At 47.2% G+C, this 22,996-nt stretch overlaps 1 protein-coding gene and 1 long non-coding RNA gene across 2 annotated transcripts in view; both read right to left on the bottom strand.

Moving 5' to 3' along the window:
• XYLT1 (xylosyltransferase 1) overlaps positions 1-22,996 on the bottom strand; it is a 352,172-nt gene that overhangs the window by 280,025 nt on the left and 49,151 nt on the right. The gene's annotated exons all lie outside the window — the stretch shown is intronic.
• On the bottom strand, positions 4,081-22,941 carry LOC133238318 (uncharacterized). The gene is made up of 2 exons (XR_009733510.1): positions 13,675-22,941; positions 4,081-12,813 (listed from the first exon to the last, which is right to left on the bottom strand). It is a non-coding gene; the product is annotated as an uncharacterized LOC133238318 (long non-coding RNA).

The following is a 22,996-nucleotide window of genomic DNA, read 5'->3' as shown; positions in this document are numbered from 1 at the left end:
GTTCCCGGCCGGGGGTCCCATCTCCACCCAGCCGCTGGATGGACCTTTGTAAAATTATAAACTAAATGACGTACAAAATAGCGACTCATCCATCCAACGTTCCCATCTCCCTGGGAATAAAATCCAGCCCCCTCACTCTGGCCTGCAGAGCCCTGCAGGAGCTTCGTCCTGCCTGTTTCTCAGGCTTGTCTCACCCCACTCACCCTCGGCCTGTGCCCCAGTGCTGACGGTCTGCTGTCTGCTCCCAAAACATTCCATTTTCTCTGACACCCAAAGGTCTCTTCCCTCTGCCCTGAATGCTTTTCCTCCAGGTTTTCACATGGCTTCTCTGGCCATTCAGATGTCAGGTCAAACGTCACCTCCTCAAAGGGCCCTCTGGTGACCAGCCTCTCCCTCATATCATCACACTTTAAGTCCATGTACAACACTTATCGCTTGATTTTTTTCTTCTTCTTTTTTGATCCCTCATTTTGTTCACTGCTGCATCCTCTGCATGCCCAGAAAATGTGTCCATAGCTGATGCTCAAAAAATAGCTGTCTGATGACTCAACATCCACTGGAAGAAAACATGGCTGAACCACATCAGGAGAGGAAATTGGTGAATTCGGAGGGCGTGGTGTGTTTCACATTATAGTATATCTCAACCGAGATGCTAAATTTTCACTTTTGGTTCATAAAAGTGTCAAAGGGAAAAATTAAATTCTCAGGCTCAAGTTGTTCCAGACATTTAGAAGGTTTCCAATAACTGTATTCAGTTCAGTTCAGTCGCTCAGTCGTGTCCGACTCTTTGCGACCCCATGAATCGCGCAGCACTCCAAGCCTCCCTGTCCATCACCAACTCCCGGAATTCACTCAGACTCACGTCCATCGAGTCAGTGATGCCATCCAGCCATCTCATCCTCTGTCGTCCCCTTCTCCTCCTGCCCCCAATCCCTCCCAGCATCAGAGTCTTTTCCAATGAGTCAACTCTTCACATGAGGTGGCCAAAGTACTGGAGTTAGGTTTTTAATTTAAATTAATTAAAATCAACTAAAATTAAAATTCTCATCACACTACCTGTACCTCAAGGGCTCACAGCCACACAGTGCTGCGTGACACAGGTGGTGACAACCCCAGGAGTAACCATCGCTCCATCAGGGAGGCAGGTGTTGGGGAGACCAGCTCTGGAGGCAGGAGGCGACAGCTCCACCTCACCGACTTCTGCCAGGACCTTGGCCTGCGCGTGTCAGGCCTGAGCCTCCATGTCTGACCACGGAGAAGGGCATCATTTCTGGAAGTAAACGAGGCCATGCACAGGGAATAGTACAGTAGGCGGTAGAGCCCAGGCCCTGCAGCTGGTCTGTTTGGGCTGTTTACCAATTGCATGTGTCCTTGGGCACGTTATTGAACCCCCGTGCCTCAGTTTACCCACATGTAAAAGGCCAGCCCATAACCTAGAGAGGAGTTGAGAGGGTCAAATGAACAGTTGGCATGGTGCCTGACCAGTAGGTCTCCATAAAAATCATCGTAATCATTATCATTACTCCTTAGGACACTCTGAGCTCTGCTAACAGGAATACAGGACAATAGAGGTGCCCCAGTTAAACCAAAGCCAAACTCCTAAAGCAGGGAAATTACCAGGAGAGCATTCATAGCCCAGAGGATTCCCATAGAAGACTTATTTGAATATAGTGACATATCTGAAGAGCTTTTCAAATAGAATCAATTTGCCACATTGACATGGAATTCTTCAGGGACCCACCCAGACCTCGTATGTCTTCTCTGTCACGCCCATCTGCCGATAGGTTAGCGGAGATTCCACTCACGAGTCCCTCTAATCAGCTGTGAGAGGCTGTGAAAGTTCTGAAGGCAATGAAGCAGAGAGATCAATGTTGTCATTGGTCTGCCTGATTTTAGGGCCGTTCAGAGAACCAGATGTTCACGATCAGGCCCATGCAAGCCCAAACCAGTTTCCACCCCCAGCAGTCGCTACCACATTCCTGGTGCCAGGGAGGCAAAGAGGCCTGCTTGGAAAAGTCTGGGGGCAGGTTCCTGCTGCAGTCTATCTGGAAACGACTGCAAAGTAGCATTTTTATTCCCCTCCTGGACTGGCCTGCAAAACTGGAAACAATGCCTGCCATTCCCTCGTGAGTGACATCCTTGGAGCTGGTCCCTGTGCTAGGCACCAAGGAGACCCAAAGAAGAAGGGAAACAGTCTTCTGGGTGAGCCAGAGAAGCAGAGTTCACTTTAATACACTGTGAAAGCTCTTTCTGAGCTGGGTGACTCTGGGCGATTTGCTAAACCTCTTGGAAACTCAGTCTCCTCATCTGTAAAATGGACATAGCAGTCAAGCCTTCCACAAAGACTTGTGAGAATTGAGTCATTGCAAATGACAGCCTGAGAACAGCTCCTGGCACACAGTAAGTGCTCAATTAAATTTTTTATTCCTAATTGTAATAGTAGACTGCTTGTAAGGGGCTAAGTTCACAGTGTTAGGACAACGTATAAAAGAAGCATCAAACTCAAGGGTCAGCAAGCTACTACAGTCCACGAGTCAAATCCAGTCAGTGGCTTGTTTTTATAAATAAAGTTTTATTGGAACAAAGCCATGCCCATTCATTTATGTATGGCTGCTTTCACATTGCAGAGTCAGAGTTGACTAGTCACCAAGAAGACTGAATGGTCCTCAGTGTCTTATAACATTTATTATCTGGTCCTTTCTCATCCAATTCAAATTGGTAGGAATGAGATCAGGGAAGGCTTCCTGGAGGAGGTGACAGCCTATCTTTTCCTTGGCCAGTATTAAGTTTTGTTTTTCGCAGAGTTTAGGTAAAAGAAAGGAAGCAAGCCCTGCCACCAACTCCTATGTATATTAAATTCTACAGTTCATGGGACCAGAACCTGTTTCATATGACTTTAAAAGACTTGAGATGGTGCTGGAAGCCTGGACTGTATCATGATAATATGGCTTTCTGGCTTCTATTGTGAAATTCTGAGTATCTATCACACTGGGCCTGCCCTCCCACAGCCCTCTCCAGCACTCCATGGTCCCCACCAGACCAACTTCCTGTCCCCATTTGATACTGATCTGTGTCTATGGCCTCCTCTCCACTGCTGTCAAAGGACTTCCATACAGACTCTTTAGTTCCCTGCTAATCCAGGAGGTAAGCAAGCCAATAATTACCACTTTACAGATGGGAAAATGGAGCTTCAGAGAGGTTAAGTGCCTTCCTTAAGGACACCCAACTGGGAAATGCTAAAGTGGGAGAGAAGCCAGGACCTCTGACTCAGGCTCGCTACCCCTCTTCAGGCATTCCAACAAAAGAATCGGTCACTGCTGTGATTTTTCTAGGGCACTTTACAGTCTGGGCTTCCCTGGTGGATCAGATGGTGAAGAATCTGCCAGCAATGCGGAAGCCCTGGGTTCAATCCCTGGGTCAGGAAGATCCCCTGGAGAAGGGAATGGCTACCCACTTCAGTATTCTGGCCTGGGAAATACCATGAACAGAGAAGCCTGGTGGGCTACAGTCCATGGGGTTGCAAAGAGTCAGACACGACTGAACAACTAACACTTAAGTTTAGAGTGCTCTTTCACATAGTCAAGGCCTTGAAGATAACAGAGTGTCTTGAATTCACATAGTTTGCATGAAGATTCAGGAGCATATGATCACCAAGGGATTAATGAGGCAAGAGGTTAAAACTATAGAAAAATAAGGACAAGTGTACAGGTCTCAGAGGTTAGAGTCAACAATCTAATGAATCTGACCAGCACTGATTAGGCACCTGCTGGAAGCAGGTCAGAGAGAGACTGGTTGGCTTCTGGGGCTCACAATCCCACAGGGAGGCCAGGACCTGCACAGGAACAATACAAGGCGGACTGTTTCTGGAAAGGGCAAAGGGCATCCCGGGCTGAAATCTAGGTAGACAAGCAGTAGTTAAGGGCCTCCCCCCAGGGAACAGGGCGGAGACATAGAACTGAGTGGATATGAGTGGTTTTTAGGTGGTGGGTGATGGGTCAGCAGAGCCTGGATGTTATCTTCACTTCTCTGGAAACCATCACAGACAGCCGCAGACGGGCAGCTTAAACAATGGGAATGTACTGTTGCACAGTTCTGGAGGCTGGAGGTCTGTGGTCACAGTGTCAGCAGCGTAGGTTTCTTCTGCCTGCAATGAGGAAAATCTGTTCCCTGCCTCTCTCTGAGCTCAGGGTTCCGTGGCTTATAAAAGCATCATCCCAATATCTGCCTTCACACTCATCTAAGTCGCCTGGTGTGCTTGTCCGTGTCATGATTTCCTCTTTCGATAAGGGCACCAATCACATTGGATTAGGGCACCAATCACATTGGATTAGCGGCCCACCCTACTCCAGAATGATCTCATCTTTACTAACTACATCTGCAATGGCCCTCTTTGCAATAAGGCCACATTCCAAGGTACCTCGGGTTAGGATTTCAACATGCATTTTGGGGAGGGACTCAATTCAACCCATGAGAGGTGATTCCCTCACGGTGGCAGGAAAGCATGGGGTCAGGAGCTGAGAGTTTCAGAACCCTTTCTGAATCCCCTCCTTGTGAAGAACAAGGACCTGGGTTCCCTCGGGTCTTTCTGGGCAGAACCAGGGTTGCCTGAGGTTCCGATGCTGCTGGAAGGACCCTCAGAGTTGAGGGAGGGGATGGACAACTCTGGCCCTGGCACGGAAAGCAGCCAGGCGAGCCCTTCTCTCCCTTCACTACAGGGTGGAAAAACGAAAACTCCATTTATTTGAGAACAGATAGGCTTTAACCTGAAGTTCAATCTCCTGCTTCGCGACTTCTCAGCATCTACATGCAGGAGCAGCATCAGCAGCCCGACCTGCCACACGCTCCCAGGGCCCTAGATTGGGAAAATAATGGCATTTTCTCAACAAATTATCTCACAGCTAAAGTAATAACTTCTTTATAGATATGCCAATTCAGATTTTCATCCCTTTAACCTACCTTTAAAAGAAAAGCACCGTGTCCCCACAGCAAAATGGCAGCACTTTAATCAACACCTCCCTGCCCCCCCTTTTGTCCCCACCACCCACTGCTGAGCCTTTATTAATTTTAAGCCATTGACAGAGTCTCTTTGGAAGCTATGTTTTCATGTTGCAGGTCGACATCCTCCTGCTCTATTCCAATAAAATACACACTGTCAGAGATAAAGCAAATATTTCTCTGGGAAGGAAAAAAAAAACCCAGAACCACTGTATTCTAAATATAAGCACCAAGGACCTAGCCGACAAATTTCCCCAGTGGCTGCCATCGAATTAACTGGTCCTCTCTGGGGTTCATATTCATTATGCAACAAGGAAATCAAACTCTCTCCTAATGCTCACAGTCTTAGTCTACGGCCACGTGGATGGTAAGGACAGGAGTTATATCAAGCATTCAGTCAACTAACTGGGTACATCTCACTGTGTTAGGTACCTCGGAGAATAACACAGCTCTGGTGCCTACTGCGCTCTTCAAGTCTACAGTCTAGGAGGGGAGACAACCAACCAACCAACCAATCTATCCATCTCAGACGAACAGCCAGGAAGGCTGCTCACAGCCGGAGGATGCGAGAGGCCCCTCTCCTGGAGGCCCAGCCCAGAATAGCTCAGCCTTGTCTCTATTTCAGACACAAGGTCTTGATTGAGAGCTGCCCTCCCAGACCTCAAGCTCTGGGGGCAGACGGGCTGCCCGAAACACCAGGGCTGCCCTTAGGAGCCAGAGTCTGCGTAAGACAAGTCCGCCCTATGCATCAGGACAAAGACATTGTCTCTGCAGCGCAGACCACAGCCATGAAGAATTATTTAAGGGCCCCTAGAAACCGCAGTGACATCAAAAAGATCCTGTGTGTGTGTGTGTGTGTGTGTGTGTGTGTGTGTAGAGGGGCTCGCAGGGAGGGTGACAAGCATGAGTGAGCTGAGCGGGACACAGGGCACTGAAGGACAGACACCTTTCCCCCACCCAGTGAGGCAGAACAGACTGGGCAGGTCCAGTGAGACCCAAAGTCTCTGAGGCTGGCACCTCCCCTTCAGAACTCAAAGTGCTGTATCTTTAGCTCAGACAGCAAGAGACAAAGCTGACACAATTCCTATCAAAGCTGATGATGTGAAATGAGCCCCACACACACACACACACACATACATACACACATGGTCAAGACACAGGAAGAACAGCAGGAAGTAACATTAATTTATCACTCCCGCGGGGCTGCCTCATCTACCCTCCGCGACCATCCTGAGAGGTGAGAACAATCACCACCTTCTTTGTAAAGATGAGAAAAGCCAGGGTCACTGGCTTTTAAGTTGCTCTGTCAAGGCCCTGTGTCGTGATTTGAATCCAGGCAGCCACACTCGTGCACACAGCACTGTGCACACATACAAGATCCAGACTTGTGTCCACACACAAGAAACAGGCATAAACACGGGCTTCCTCAGCAACACTTCAGGTTCAGCTCCAGACCATCACGATGACAGCAAAATCACAATAAAGCGAGTCACATGAATTTGTTTGGCTTTCCAGTGTGTATTAAAAGTTGTATTTACCCTATACTTTCGTCTAGTAAGTGTGTAATAGCATTATGTCCAAAAAGCTATGCACGTGCCTAAATTTAAAAAGACTTCAGGGAGCTCAAAACTGGTGCTGGTGACAACCTAGAGGGGTGGAATGGGATGGGAGGTGGGAGGGAGACTCAACAGGGAGTGTGCATATGCACACCTATGGCTGATTCGCGATGATATATGGCAGAGACCAACACAATATTGTATAGCGATTATTCTCCAATTAAAAATAAATAAATGTAAATTAAAAAATAAAAAGACTCTATTGTTAAAACTGGTAACCATCACCTGAGCCTCCAGTGAGTCAGAGCAGTAACATCACAGATCACTGACCACAGACCACATTAACAAACGTAATAATCATGAAAAATGTGAAATATTGCGAGCATTACCAAAATGTGACACAGAGACAAAAAGTGAGCAAACGCTGTCGGGAAAGTGATACGAACAGACTTGCCTGCATCAAAAAGGTTGCCACAAACCTTCAGTTAATAACAAAAAAAATTACACAATGCCTGCGAAGGGCAATAAGGGAGACTGCCATAAAGTTAGGTGCGCCTGTATGAACATCTGCACCCCCATCTCCACACCAGGGCCACCCCTCTGCACACCTCCAGGGGGTGCCATTCACACAGAGCACAAACTAAATATAATCACAGAGTTTTCTGGAGGGTGACTCAGATGAGAATCCAGGATCGAGGGCTCCTGGCAGCCCCGTCACCTTTTCGCATGGTGACACTGCTGTCCCCACGGTGACGGTGCAGGGGGACAGCACCCAGGGAGGGCCTCCTGTCCAGGAATGAATGTGCTGCTTGTCGCTTCTGCCTCAGGCGGCGGCACGACGGTACCCTGTTTCCCCTGGAATCTGAGCCCCGCGTCTGTTCCAGCCTGCATTTTCACATCTTCTTCACAACAGATACAAGGCCCGCTCAGTTCTGCAGAGTCGGCGTGGCTGCCAAGGCCCGGTGGAAGGACACGGCCTTGAAAAGTCACTTTATGAGGCATCCCTGCTTGCAGAGGCCAAGCCACGCGGCCCGAGCGGCTGACTTTCCATTCAGCGCGCGCCCCACCCAAAGACGGGGAGCTCCGGCACAGCAGGCCCTTGTTCTCACCCGCTGGGAGCCCCAGGGAGTCGGAATTCCCGGGGATGGCATCAGAGAGCGCTTTGGCAGTAGACCCTGCTTCTGGCATCTTCCTCGGGGGCCACAGCTTGCTGTGGTCACAGCCAAGACAGGCTGATAAAAAGACTGAAAACCCATTCATTCACCCTGAGGCGCTGGGGAGCCTGGAGACACTCCAGCAGGGACTAAGCGGAGCAGGCCATGCATTACCTGTGGGGCTGAGACAGACTCAAGGCAGAGAGAGAACCTGGGGCCAGGAGCCAGCAGAAGCCAGCGGCAGGGCCTCCTGTGATGAAAGGAGGCAGCAGAGGGGCTAGAAGGGGCCCGACTGAATCTCCTCCCTGATCTCAGTTACCCCTGCCTCCTACCCACCATGGGGAGGTATGAAGTATACTCAGTCGTGTCCGACTCTGCAAACCCCACGGACTGTAGCCCACCAGGCTCCTCTGTCCATGGGATTTTCCAGGCAAGAATACAGGAGTGGATTGCCATTTCCTCTTCCAGGGATCTTCCCGACCCAGGGATTGAACTTGAATCTCTTGCCATTTCCTGCATTGGCAGGCGGATTCTCTACCACTGAGTCATCTAGGAAGGTATACCATGGGAAGGAGGGCAGTTCTAAGACTAAGACTTCATCTATTCATTCACTCTTTCATCCCATCTACAGTACTTACTGAGCAGTACTCTGCTGGGTGTTACTGTTCTAAGCACACACAGAGGTGAATAAAACAGTCTCCACCCTCATGCAGGTTATTCTCAAAATCCTCAAGCTCTCCTCAGGCTTCCCTCTAGTTAATAGCTGTGTGACCTGGAGCACACCACTGCCCCTCTCTGTGCTTCGGTGAAGTCTCTCTTAGGATTCTGTGAACCACCATCTGGGAGATCCCATGGGGTCTGAACAACACTGAGCTGGTTTCCATCACTTGCGGCCAAAAGAGTTGTGCTCAGGAGACTAGGAAAGAGAGGGGAGAAGACAAAAAGCAGGTCTGGGAAGGCTGCAGGGAGCTGATGAGTCATTTGCTCATCTGGAAAGCAGATGGGGAGAAGGAGGCCCTGGGGAAGAGAAGCTGTGTTCATGCCAACCTTGTCCAACAGCCCTTAGAAAGTGGGGGTCAAAAGGGACCCCAAGGCCCTTTAGGATAAGGAGGAAGATGCTGAACAGCTAAATCATTAATTCAAGGGAAAAGAAAAAAAAATGGCCTTTTCTATTCCTTTGTGAATTCAGCGTTCATTTAATGAATTATATGGTGTGTTTAGAATATGCTAGACACTAGGCTGGGTGTGGGAACGCAAAAGGAAAAGAAAAGAAAAGAACAGAGAGTGTCTCTTCTTGCAAGTGTCACACAGTCTTTCTTTTTTTTTTTTTTTCACACAGTCTTTCAAAGTCACCCTCTTCATTTGAACTCCTCTGCCACATTCATTCATCCATTCATTCGTCTGCTCACCACCCATATGTGGGGCTCCTGCTATGGAAGGTCAATTCCCACGGCCCTGGGAATCAGGCATATCTGCATTCTAATCCCGTCATTACAGGCTGTGTGACCCTGAGCAAGTTACTTAGCCTCTCAGAGCCTCAGTTACCACTCCTGCAAAACAAAATCATACAGATTTCTTTTTAAGGAAAAAAGGGGATCTTGCTTTTAAAAGGTTTTACTGGGTCCAGTGGCATGTGCCTGGTAAGCACTTACTAAATGGTGTGTTGTGCTTAGTTGCTCAGTCATGTCTGACTCTTTGCAACCCCATGGACAGAGGAGCCTGGCGGGCTACAGTCCATGGGGATTCTCCAGGCAAGAATACTGGAGTGGATTGCCACGCCCTCCTCCAGGGGATCTTCCCAACCCAGGAATCGAACCAGGGTCTCCTGCATTGCAGGCAGACTCTTTAATCTCTAAGCTACCAGGGAAGCCCGGCTAAAAGGTATACACAAATATATCACAAATTCTCGTGAAGTCTTCAGAACCAAAGCCTCAGGAAGGTCACAGCACTGCTCTTGTGGAGTCAGTCTCAGCTGTAGTTCCCACTCACTCCTGTTTCACATCTGAGTGATTATAACAGGTCACCCAGAAATTTCTTGACCAGGTACCCAATTGCTAGCCTCAAAAAGAAACACTCCTCCAGCTTATTCAAAACTCAGTAGATGGGACCATAATAGCCTTACTTGATATGTTTCTAGCTGCTGAAAGAATAACGTGTCAGATGTTTTGGGGGAGGGACACTGGATACCCTCCAGCGACATCCCCCAGCCTGTTCTGGGTTCAGATGCCAGATTTAGACAGTACTCAGGACCCAAATTGGGCTCTAGAAACTGGGCCAAAGGATCTGCCCATAATAACACATATTAAAACCGGAGGAAGCCTTAGTCTAGGGGAAAAAAGATGAAAATTACAAAGACCTTCTTCCGAACCACCTACTAAAAGTGAATGGAAAGAGCAGGAAGCTGCCAAAGTGAACCCGGATCTCCTCCTTCAGAGCTAGAAAGAGTAACAGGTCAAGTTCCAACTTGCAATTTAATTCTATTTTGAAGTTTACTGGAAAGCAGAAAATAAGAATGGGATTTGCAAGAGGCTGTAGTTTGAAGACAAGGAAGAAACTGAAACACACATATTAGGACTGAAGAATTAAAAAATCCCAACAGCTTGTGTTCCCCATATCACAGCAGCCCCTCAAAGCCCTCCTCGTGCACAGCCTTTGAACAACGATGCGCATGCCCTTCACTCTGAATCACACTTATGGTCCTGGCTCCTCTAGCAAGCAGATGAGATGGGTTGTCAGGGATTAAGAATGCTTGCTAACGTTACGCAACTGTTTTTGCAGTATTGATATCTGAAGGGTGTGTGTAAGATGAAGTTTGAGTTGCAAACAACAAACTCAAAAGGAATTCACTAAATGATATCAGGTGACCTGCAAGGCCTTTGGGATAACAGGAGTCAAGCTTGGAGGTTCTGCCGGGGCAGATGATGACCCAACCACATTGGGACTGACTCGCATGTACCCTGTCATGGTTACTTCCAAGTTTACACTGCCTGTGACGGGTGCAGAACCCAATCCTCGACACACTGGCTGCCCCAGAGCCAACACCTGAATTGCTGCCCTTCACACCAGAGAGCTAGCCTAGCTTCCTCATTCCATCGGCTTCCACGTGAAATCCAGAAATGCTGATACAAAATGTGCACTACAGCCCTAAGTGCGTAGGGAGAAAACCTGAACATTCCCAGGCCACTGGATCCACTCCACTTTGGGTCTCTGTTGCTGACCATCATCACCTTGCACAAGGCTTCTTGCATATTCCAGACACTGATGTAAATATTCAAATAAAGATGGCAGGTTATCTGCTCGGCAGTAAAGTACCTGTGGGCTGGAACCGATCTGTCTGGGTCTGAACCTTGCAATCCAGCCCTTATGACCTAAAGGACTTCGGGCAATGATTCAACCTCCAGTGGAGAATGTAAATCACAACAGCACGTCTGTCACAGGCTAGCTGTAAGGCTTAGTAGAAGTGTTAGTTGCTCAGTCATGTCTAGCTGTTTGCAACGCTATGGACTGTAGCCCACCAGGTCCCTCTGTCCATGGAATTCTCCAGACAAGAATACGAGAGTGGGTAGCCATTCCCTTCTCCAGGGGATCTTCCCAACCCAGGGATCAAACCCGGGTCTCCTGCATTACAGGTGGATTCTTTAACATCTGAGTGACCAGATCCAAGCTAATTTAAGCCAAGCACTCAACATGGTGCCTGAACATAAATTTGTGCAAAAGTATTAGTTGGAGTTGCTATTATTGATACTGATAATAAAAATTAAAATAATAACATTACAACCCCCTTCGCAGTGCTAGTTTCTTGAGTACCATTAAAGCCAAGAGCTATCTACTTAATGCAATTAATTAATTATAATATATCCAAATTGAATTATATTGTCTCACTCTCAGAGGAATGCTAGCAGTATCACCTCGGGCTGTTAAAAATGCCCTGCCACCATGAAACTGCTTAGAAGGCATCCCTGTCATTTCACTTGATGAAAGGAAAGTTTATTGATTTTTGAAGAAGTCTTTTGACCACAAGGCCTCATGACAGTGAATTGAGAAAAACTGCAAATGAAAACACTGACTAGTTGGCTCTGGGTTGGATGGTCACTGCTCAAGGGGGTGACTTTTCCAAGACCCCCCTATCTCTAACAGCTCTGGGTCAGTGTAACTATAGTACATCCTGCTTCAGCTTTGTCCTGTGAGAACGACCAACGGCTTATTTCAGTTAAGTTCAGTTCAGTCGCTCAGTCGTGTCTGACTCTTTGTGACCCCACGAATTGCAGCACACCAGGCCTCCCTGTCCATCACCATCTCTCGGAGTTCACTCAAAATCACGTCCATTGAGTCAGTGATGCCATTCAGCCATCTCATCCTCTGTCGTCCCATTTTCCTCCTGCCCCCAATCCCTCCCACCATCAGAGTCTTTTCCATTGAGTCAACTCTTCACATAAGGTGGCCAAAGTATTGGAGTTTCAGCTTTAGCATCATTCCTTGCCAAATTCAGACTTAAATTGAAGAAAGTAGAGAAAACCACTAGGCCATTCAGGTATGACCTAAATCAAATCCTTTATGATTATACAGTGGAAGTGAGAAATAGATTTAAGGGACTAGATCTGATAGATAGAGTGCCTGATGAACTATGGACTGAGGTTTGTGACCAACTGCTTACCTGGCTGTAAAACATAGGCAGGGACTCCATAGACCGTCCAAGAAGAGAGCCCTGTTGCCTAAAGGCCTGTCTCTGGTTTGTGCTGTGCTGTGCTTAGTCGCTCAGTCGTGTCCAACTCTTTGCGACCCCATGGACTGTAGCCCACCAGGCTCCTCTGTCCATGGGGATTCTCCAGGCAAGAATACTGGAGTGGGTTGCCATGCCCTCCTCCAGGGGATCTTCCCAACCCAGGGACTGAACCCAGGTCTCCAGCATCGCAGGCTTAGATGGACACAATTGATCCAGCTGTTTAAATCATGGAATCTACTCTGACACTCAGCCTGGCTCTCAACAGTAGGTGGCAAGGAGGCTTTCAGGAAAAGGATGCTTTCTTTCTACTGGTGAATGATTTTTAGAAAATCCTTCCAACTTCTTGGTGGAGGGGAATCCAGAAGGGGAATAAAAGTTGCCCCCACTGTAATATAATCACATTTTTTTTTCTTTTTTTTTCTCTAATTTTATTTTATTTTTAAACTTTACATAATTGTATTAGTTTTGCCAAATATCAAAATGAATCCGCCACAGGTATACATGTGCTCCCCATCCCGAACCCTCCTCCCTCCTCCCTCCCCATACCATCCCTCTGGGCCGTCCCAGTGCACCAGCCCCAAGCATCCAGCATCATGCATCGAACCTGGACTGGCAACTCGTTTCCTACATGATATTTTACATGTTTCATTGCCATTCTCCCAAATCTTCCCACCCTCTCCCTCTCCCACAGAGTCCATAAGACTGTTCTATACATCAGTGTCTCTTTTGCTGTCTCGTACACCGGGTTATTGTTACCATCTTTCTAAATTCCATATATATGCGTTAGTATACTGTATTTATGTTTTTCCTTCTGGCTTACTTCACTCTGTATAATAGGCTCCAGTTTCATCCACCTCATTAGAACTGATTCAAATGTATTCTTTTTAATGGCTGAGTAATACTCCATTGTGTATATGTACCACAGCTTTCTTATCCATTCATCTGCTGATGGACATCTAGGTTGCTTCCATGTCTTGGCTATTATAAACAGTGCTGCGATGAACATTGGGTACCATTTCACACCAGTCAGAATGGCTGCGATCCAAAAGTCTACAAATAATAAATGCTGGAGAGGGTGTGGAGAAAAGGGAACACTTTTACACTGTTGGTGGGAATGCAAACTAGTACAGCCACTATGGAGAACAGTGTGGAGATTCCTTAAAAAACTGGAAATAGAACTGCCTTATGATCCAGCAACCCCACTGCTGGGCATACACACTGAGGAAACCAGAAGGGAAAGAGACACGTGTAATATAATCACATTTTTAATGCACAGCAACCAGAGTGTCTTAGCTCACAACAACTTGGCTTGAAGGGCATGTGTGAGAAATACATGCAAGATTGCTTCTCTGTGTCCCCAAACCGCCCCCCCCAAATGCTGTGCACAGATCCTGGAGGTGAGGGTCCATATGCTGATGAGGTAGGATTTGCGTTCTCATGACTACAGTTTGACCTGAGTCTAAGGGAATCACTCACATGAGAAACTGTGTGAATAGCACCTGACGTGGAGGGCATGACTGTCACGCCCATGTGAGGTGCTCCTAGCACACATGCGTGAGCACTCACGCACATACACCCCCTTCCCAAGGATTCCAGAACCCCAGGCTTAACCCTGCTTGGACTCAACCACACTACCCACAGTGTACTTAGCGGGCAGAATAAAACCTATGTAAACAGATTAAATGCCATGACAACCAAATTCCAACTTCACGAATACCAAGGATTGGGGGAGAAAAAGACTCACGTGGAGATTAGCAATTCTCAGGGGAATAGGGAAGGGACAAGGCAGAAAGGTTCTCAGGAATCTAAATAATCAAAGTCTCTCTCTGACCCTCATGGAAATGGGGTGGTCTCAAACTTTGGATCTCCCAGTCAAGTACCATCCACCATTTTGGAAGCTGACCCAAGTGATGGAGCTCCAAGGAGATCTAATCATATTTGGTTTCCCAGACAAGAAACACCTGGACGGGGTGTGTCTACAGATGTAATGTGGCTTTTCCTGATGCTTCCACTGCCAGGAGAAGCAAGGAGGGGTATGTGCGTGTGCCATGTGTGCGTGTGTGCTAAGTCACTTCAGTGGTGTCCGATTCTTTGTGACCCTATAGACTGTAGTCACCAGGCTCCTCTGTCCAAGGGATTCTCTAGGCAAGAATACTGGAGTGGGTTGCCATGCCCTCCTCCAGGGAATCTTCCCAACCCAGGGATCAAACATGCATCCCTTATATCTCCTGCATCGTCAGATGGGTTCTTTACCACTAGCACCACCTGGGAAACCCAAGGAGGGCTATGTGCGTGATAAATCACTTCTGTCTGCCCAACTCTTTGTGACCCTATGATCTGCAGCCTGCCAGGCTTCTCTGTCCATGGGATTCTCCAGGCAAGAATACTGGAGTGGATTGCCATGCCCTCCTCCAGCAGAGCTTCCCGACCCAGGGATGGAACCTGTGTGTCCTGCATTGCAGGTGGATTCTTTATCACTGAGCCATGAGGAAAACCCCCAAGGAGGGGTATATAACTTGTCAAATCCTACCCCGGATCTGCAATCCAGCCCATATTTAATATTAATATCTGTTCAGTCACTTACTCCAGGAACTATACAGGCTGAGTGTGGCCAGAAGGTGAATGCATCGAGTGACACCTCCCCTCTTCCCTGCAACTCATTACTTCACAAGCCATGAGGCAAAGCACCTCACAAAGCAACCCCACCTTCACAAAGGATCAGATTTGAACCCCTAAAGGAGGTACTGGGCCTGGTTTTGGCACAGATGTTCACAGTTCCTTCAACGCTGGAAGAAAAGTGTATTTTGGGCTTACTACATCCCATTTTCTCATTCTTCCAGCTCCCACCAAACATTCTCAAAACACCTTTCCAAACTCAGCTACAATGTCACTTCCTCCAAGAAGACTTCCATGATCTCCAGGACTGACCTCCCTACTGCCCCGTTTCACTAACCTCAGTCTCTTCCACTAGACTGGAAGTGTCGGGAGGTCAGGGAATGAGCCTAACTGCTCACCATTGTACCGCAGTGCCTTGCCCCGAGCCTGACACTCAGATACTCAATGCATGCAGCCTGCAGATGCAAGGCAACAGGTGGCCTACCTGTGCCTCTGGGAGTGGATACTTTATTCAGAAAAGAGGCGGCATTTCTGATGACAAGATGAATCAACACTGCACTTCGGGGGGCTCAGGCTGGACTCCACAGCAGTCACTCCTGGTGTCCACACTTTAGCAAGGAAGGAGGATGCTCTGTGTTTCCTTTGTCTAGTTCTATCCCGATCACAGAGCCAGTTACATTAACTGTATTTTCCTGCTTTCTGGATTCTTGATGCTCTGGCATGTGAGGACCATATAGACCCAAGGGGAAATAGACCCCTGTCCCCCACCCCAGGGTGAGCCAGCTCTGGGAGACAGCACTGGGTCCATATACAAGCCAACCGATCCCTAGTTGGCAACCCCCTAAGGACCACCGTGATGAGCCAACAGTCCTGCTAGGGCTACGTTTCAGGCAACCAGAGGCTACTACTAGAGCCCAGAGCCCCTCAGAATGATCCGACCAGCCAACCCTAAGCTGTTCACTCTGCCTTACCTTGCTTGCCTGCCCTCAGAAACCCCAATAAGGGCTCTGGCCCAGACAGTCCCCTCCCTCCCGTCTTCCACTTCCTGCATCTCATTTCCAGGGAAACCGTAAGTCACATTAATTTTTTCTCTCCATGGCCCTGGCCTCTCCAGGTCATCATTCAGGCACCTTAATGAACTAAGACCAGGGCACAGAATGGGGTGGCTCATGGGTTGGTCTCCTTGTGAGCATCCTGTCCTCCCCACCTCCAGCCTCAACTCCACTACACTAATCAGTGTGTCTCGACTGCAACCACAGGAAGCCTTGACACATACAATGAGAAATGAGAAAAAGAACATTTCTGCAAAGGGAGGTGAAAAACAAATCCTAGATGGGTTGCTCAGAGTCCTGGTTAAGACTCTGGAGCCAGACAGCCTGGGTGTGTGTGAATCCTTCCTCTGCCACCTACTCACCTGGCTCAGCTGTTCCCACCCTGAACTGCCCTTCTTCAGTGGGACCTGTGACACCCAGAAATGAGGTGAGGATGAAAGCGCATTAATAAGGGAAAGTGCTCGGCATAGAGGGTGCCGTCTGGGGGTTAACTGCTACCATTTCAAATCAGGCACCAAGGGCATCAGAGCAGCCAGCCCTGTGGGAGGAAAGATCATCCCAGTGATCTTGGTTCAGCACTTAACACACATACGGTACAAACACTGAAAACCATCTTCACACTGCAAGCCAACCGGGTGGGGATGATTATCATCCCCATTATACAGATGAGAAAACTGAGGCTCAGGAGGTTGGTAAGTAGTCCCCAAAGCACCAAGCTAGGAATTGGTGCATGCAACCAGGATTTCTGATTCTAAAAGCTCTCCTCTCCTCTCTGCACTTTCAACCTCCCTCATTTCTTGTCCCCCAGCTTCAATGAATATATGCTGAGCTCGGTGCCAGGCTCCAGGCTGGGAGCTGAGAGCACCAAGTCTTTATGACTCTTACAGGATCGTTTGGGGGAAGGTCATAGAGGCTGGTGGCAGCAGTAAGTGGAGCCATGCAGACGGAGATCAGAGCTGTGAAGGGGAAGCAGAGGTTGCTGCGGGGTTGAAAGAAACCTAGAGACTGGGGAAGGCCTCTTTGGTGAAGAACGTTCTAGGCAGAAGAAAGGCAGGCATGAGGGCCCTGAAATAAGATGGGGTTTGAAATGTTTATGGAACTATCTGGAATCCAGAGTGATGGCAACTTAATAACAGAAGGAAAGCCATATATGATGGGAGTAGAAGGAGTCTCTCAGACTCAGCACACCTCACATTTTGAACCAGAACATTCTTTTTCGTCAGGGCCCGTCCCATGTGCTATAAGTGAATTCATGTGTTAACATCAGCTGGTCAGGTGGGGTGGGGGTGATGATGGTTGGGGGAAAAGTCATGCAAATCAGCACTGAGGGCAGGCAAAGAAATGTAACCCTTGTGCAACAGCCACCTGTGCTACAGTTCGGGGTTGGTGTCGCTTCAAAACAATAGCCAGGCAGTGATTTAAGTTCCCTGGGACTGTTCACAAGTCCCAGGAGAGCACTTCACAGTTTAGGTAAGACTTTATGGAGAGCTTGCAACTCTAAAGCCATGTGCTGCAAGCTCACTTCTACCCTGGAGAGTGGATCTGATGAGTGAGAAGGGGACGCAGAAGAGGGCCAGGTGGATGCTTTTTTCATTTGCTAACAACCATTTCTAAGAAAAAAGAAAATTTCAGTGGGCAAGGCTTTACTGACTCATTCTTAATTTATCCTCACAACAGCCTCATGTGGTAAATATTACCCTACTTTCAAAGCTTAGAGAGAGAAGGAACTGACAGTCATCACCAAGCCAGTAAACTTAACTCTTACACAATCCCCTCACACTCTCAGCTCTAGCTACACCGGCCTTCTCGCAGTCCTGCCCCAGGACATTTGCACAGGTCGCTTTCTGTCCTCCCTTCTTCATTCTGGTTAACTCCACTTGACCTTCACATCTCAGTTTATCTATCTCCCAAGAAGCCTTCTCTGGCTTTTTTCCAGACAAAACCACCCTATTAAAAGCTCTCTTATCAACAGGGCTTCGTTTTCTGCATCAGAACTTGTTAATGTTGCAATTTAACAAAAGGGCCATTGTGTGCAGGCTCCCCACTGCAGGTCTATGTGTCAGATTCAAGAGGCCACAAACTCTCTGATGTTTCCCTGAAGGAAAGGTGGGATTGTATTCCCTTTGAAACTGGGTTAGACTTAGTGACTTGTCTGACCAATAATGTGGTGGAAGTAATGTTCTGGGAGCTCTGAGCTTAGGCTATTAAGCAGCTCCTGCTGGGACTCCTGGAACATTCACTCTTGAGAAGCATCTTCCTGGCACCCAGCCACTCTGCTTGAAGAAGCCCAAGCCACATGTGCTCCAGTCGACAGCTCCAGCTGAGCTCCCGGCCAACAGCCAGTCCTGTGAACGAGATGTGCTGGGCTCCATCCTGGCCAAACCTGTAAAGGCAGCACCAGCCCATATCTGACTGTAAAAGTGAAAGTTGCTCAGTTGTGTCTGACTCTTTGCAACCCCATGGACTATACAGTCCATGGGATTCTCCAGGCCAGAATACTGGAGCGGGTAGCCATTTCCTTCTTCAGAGGATCTTCCTAACCCAGAGATCAAACCCAAATCTCCCACATAGCAGGCGGATTTTTTACCAGCTGAGCCATCAGGGAAGCCCGAGAATACTGGAGCGGGTAGCTTATCCCTTTTCCATAGGATCTTCCCAACCCAGGAATCAAACCGGGGTCTCCTGCACTGCAGGTGGATTCTTTACCAGCTGGGCTACCAGGGAGGCCCTACATTGGACTGTAACACATTGGAAAACCCAAAGGAGAAACATCCTGCTCAAAGCCCAGTTAACCCACAAAACTTGGAGAGATAATAATAAATCACTGTCTAAGCCACTAAGTTTGGCACAGTTTGTTACACAGCAGTAGATAGCCAGGTACCCACAGGATCCAGGATCACGTACATTCTCGAGGCAGCAACTGTGTCTAGGTGCCTAGTAAGCATGTTGTTTAAGTGTTAGTAGCTCAGTCCTGGCCGACTCTCTGCGACCCCACGGACTGTAGCTGGTCAGTCTATCTGTGAAATTCTCCAGGCAAGAATACTGGAGTGGTTTGCCATTTCCTTCTCCAACATATTATCTGTGGATTAAATGAAGAATTTAATATGTGAATTAATTAATGGTGAAGGCTGGATTTGAACCAGTTTGCAAGCATGCATGATAACTCCCTTCAGTCGTGTCCAACTCTTTGCAACCTTATGGACTGTAGCCCGTCAGGCTTCTCTGTCCAGGGATTCTTCAGGCAAGAATACTGGCGTGGGTTGCCATGCCCTCCTCCAGGGGATCTTCCTGACCCAGGGATCGAACCCAGGTCTCCTGCATTGCAAGCAGATTCTTTACTGCTGAGCCACTGGGGAACCCCCGAAATCAGTTTATAGCTCTCCAAATTCTTCTTCCTTTTCTTTTTAACCATAATAACCACATGTTCCGTTAAAAGGAAAACATCTTTTTTTTTTTTTCCTGCCTATTATATTTGCTACATGCTTGGGAGGAAGTCGAGTCTTGTCACAACACAATGGTAGCCTCAGCAGCTGTCTATTCCAGGGGAAGTTCAGGGTTAAAGACAGCTTGTTCTTGTGTTCTTAGTCCTCACCATGGTACTGCGTAGTAGCTGACACACTTTTTCTGCAAAATGCCACACAGTAAATATTTTCAGCTTTGCAGACCATAAGGCAACTATTCAATTCTACCCTAGGGTAAAAGCTGCCATGATGACACATAATGAATGACTGCAGCTGTGTTCCAATAAAACTTTATTTATAAAACTGACAGCAGGCCAGATCTGCCCATCCCTGATACAGAGTGTCATCCAATCATCTTCAAACTGGGGAGAGGCCATGTTTGGAGAACCCATGAAACAGACAATGCCTCTGATGGAAATGATTTCAGTACTCAATACTTCATTGTAGATGACAACTTTTACTATATTTGAGCATGGACAAGTAGGTTCAGGTGCCAAAGATGTAAGAAAAAGATACAGTAAAAGAAATTAATGTAAAAAAATTTAATATGAAGCAAAATATCATCCACTGACCTCTTTGTCTATAAATTGGGGCGAGGGGCTTCCCAGGTGGTTCAGTGGTAAATAATCCACCCACCAAGCAGGAGATGTAAGTTTGATCCCTGGGTCAGAAAGATCCCTTGGAGAAGTAAATGGCAACCCACTCTGGTATTCTTGCCTAGAGAATCCCATGGACAGACGGGTTACAGCCCATGAAATCTCAGAGTCAGACATGCCTAACATTTGGGGGGCTCACGAGAGCAACATTCCACGAGAGGGATATTTGGAAAATACCGAGGCAGCTCACAGCAAAGAGAACTTCCCCTCATAAGCCCTCAATAAATTATTTTTTGACAAATAACTGAATCTGTGTCTATTAGAATGAGAGTAATCCACTTATTACTATTAGCCCATTCAACAATAAAGCTCTACTATGTGAAGTTTATTCAAAGCAGCAAAACATTGTCAAATGGCTTCCTTACTCTTTTGTCATTACGGAAGCCTTCACTTTCAGAAAGTATGATCTAGGTTAGCCAAAACTGGCAAAATAACTGAACTTATGTATATATAAGGCATTGTGCATAAATTATGAGTTGCACCCAAACTCTAGATGTCAGAATTATACGGTTAATTTCTTAATCTGTGTATTTTAAAATAATTATCAGATCAGATCAGTCGCTCAGTCATGTCCGACTCTTTGCGACCCCATGAATCACAGCACGCCAGGCCTCCCTGTCCATCACCAACTCCCGGAGTTCACCCAGACTCACGTCCATCGAGTCAGTGATGCCATCCAGCCATCTCATCCTCTGGCGTCCCCTTCTCCTCCTGCCCCCAATCCCTCCAAGCATCAGAGTCTTTTCCAATGAGTCAACTCTTAGCATCAGGTGGCCAAAGTACTGGAGTTTCAGCTTTAGCATCATTCCTTCCAAAGAAATCCCAGGGCTGATCTCCTTCAGAATGGACTGGTTGGATCTCCTTGCAGTCCAAGGGACTCTCAAGAGTCTTCTCCAACACCACAGTTCAAAAGCATCAATTCTTCGGCGCTCAGCCTTCTTCACAGTCCAACTCTCACATCCATACATGACCACTGGGAAAACCATAGCCTTGACTAGACGGACCTTTGTTGGCAAAGTAACATCTCTGCTTTTGAATATGCTATCTAGGTTGGTCATAACTTTCCTTCCAAGGAGTAAGCGCCTTTTAATTATAGGCTCGATATATTAATGTTTAAATGAGTCACAAAGGCATGTTTGTGTTCATTCTCAGGCAACAGAAACTTGCTATGCTAATTGTTATCAGCAATAATGGCTCAATATACAAAGGATTTCTAAACTCACAAAGCAGTTAAAAAAAAAAAAAAGTATAGCATCATTTTATTCTTAGTCAGACCCAGGAGTGGATGGAGTAGGTATAACTGTTTTCATTTTATAGGTAGAGAGAGTGAAGTTCATGACAAATGCCCATGACAGTCCTGAGGTCACAATTCATAAGTGGCAGAGAAGTGGCTGCAAACCACCCCTTTCAGCCCCAGCCCCTTGCACATGAAACAGCCCGAGAGAACAGGATAACTCCTCTCCAGTTATAATTAATATGCAATATCTCTTTCCATTGTTCTCTGCAAAGTTTAGCAACATCCAAAAATGTTCCTAATTATCAGATTTTTTTTTTTTTTTTTTTTTTAGCCAAGGGTCCAAATGTTCAATTGAATGGGCGTGCATATTATGTGTCACATCATATCTTTAAAGGGAGGCAAATGGCCAATAGTGACCCAAGGGCTTGGCTTGTAAGCAAGTTTCAACTGAAAACATCAATTTACTGTCTGAATTTGCCTCCATCTCAACAACTGAATCTTTCTTAATTGACTCAATAAATAAAATGCACTTTGAATTTAAACACCAGGGCAGATGGTGAGTTGGTCCAAGCCAGATGGCCCCACCTTTGGGACCTCACCAAACCTAAGCAAGCGGCTTTTGCCGCGGGGCTCTTGAACCACCAGAGGCAAGCACTGGTGTCTCTTTCCTACAGCTATGCTCATGCTGGGATTCTTTTTGCTTTGCAAGTTGGTTCACCTTATTAGCATCACCTTTCAGATCAAACTGGACTCTGTTAACAAAATTAATAGTTAGACATATACTTTGATCTTAAAAGAATACGCCAGGGCTTTGCTCATTGTTCTTTTTATGGGAGGCTGAGGTGAGTCCAAGATAGAAGAATCATTGTGAAGTCCCTGAGAAATCTGTGCCAATTAAGGAGTGGCGGACTGTATTTCCAAAAATGGCTGCAATTATGTCGCCCATCCCATACACTTTTCTGCAAGGTGACCTTGCCACGCATACTCCCTCTCCGCATCCCAACATGAGGTGGGTCTATTTTCCTAGCCCTAGAATCCAGGCGGGCCCTTGGACTGCTCTGAGCAACAGAACTGGCCAGGGTGATGCTGTGCTTTCTGGCAACCTCCACTTCCTGCCTCCTGGAGGCCAGCGGCCACAGAAGCAGCCTCACTCCTCTGAGACCATCACACTGTGAGCAAATCAAGTTACACCAGAGGCGCTGGCAGACAAGATGCCACATGGACAGAGAGGGAGCTGAGGAGGAACAAGACACCAGACATATGAATGAAAAGGTCATCCTAGAACTGGGTCCTCCAGCCCCCACTGCAGAAACACACCGCCCGACAGAGCCCTTCCTGCATCCCTCACCCACAAAACCATGAAGAAGAAAAGATGGTTGTTTCAATTCACTAGGTTTACAAAGAGCTTGTTATATACTAGAGAGCTAGTACATGTAGTATTTTTAATATTTAGTGTTTTTTATAGTTATTTACAATGTTGAGTTAGTTTCAAGTACACAGCAAAATGATTCCACTATAGATTATATATATATATATTCTTTTTCAG

Source organism: Bos javanicus, chromosome 25 (assembly GCF_032452875.1).
Source record: "Bos javanicus breed banteng chromosome 25, ARS-OSU_banteng_1.0, whole genome shotgun sequence".
NCBI lineage: Eukaryota > Metazoa > Chordata > Mammalia > Artiodactyla > Bovidae > Bos > Bos javanicus.
Note: the sequence above shows the minus strand (reverse complement) of the source record. Positions and strands in the feature narration are given on the sequence as shown.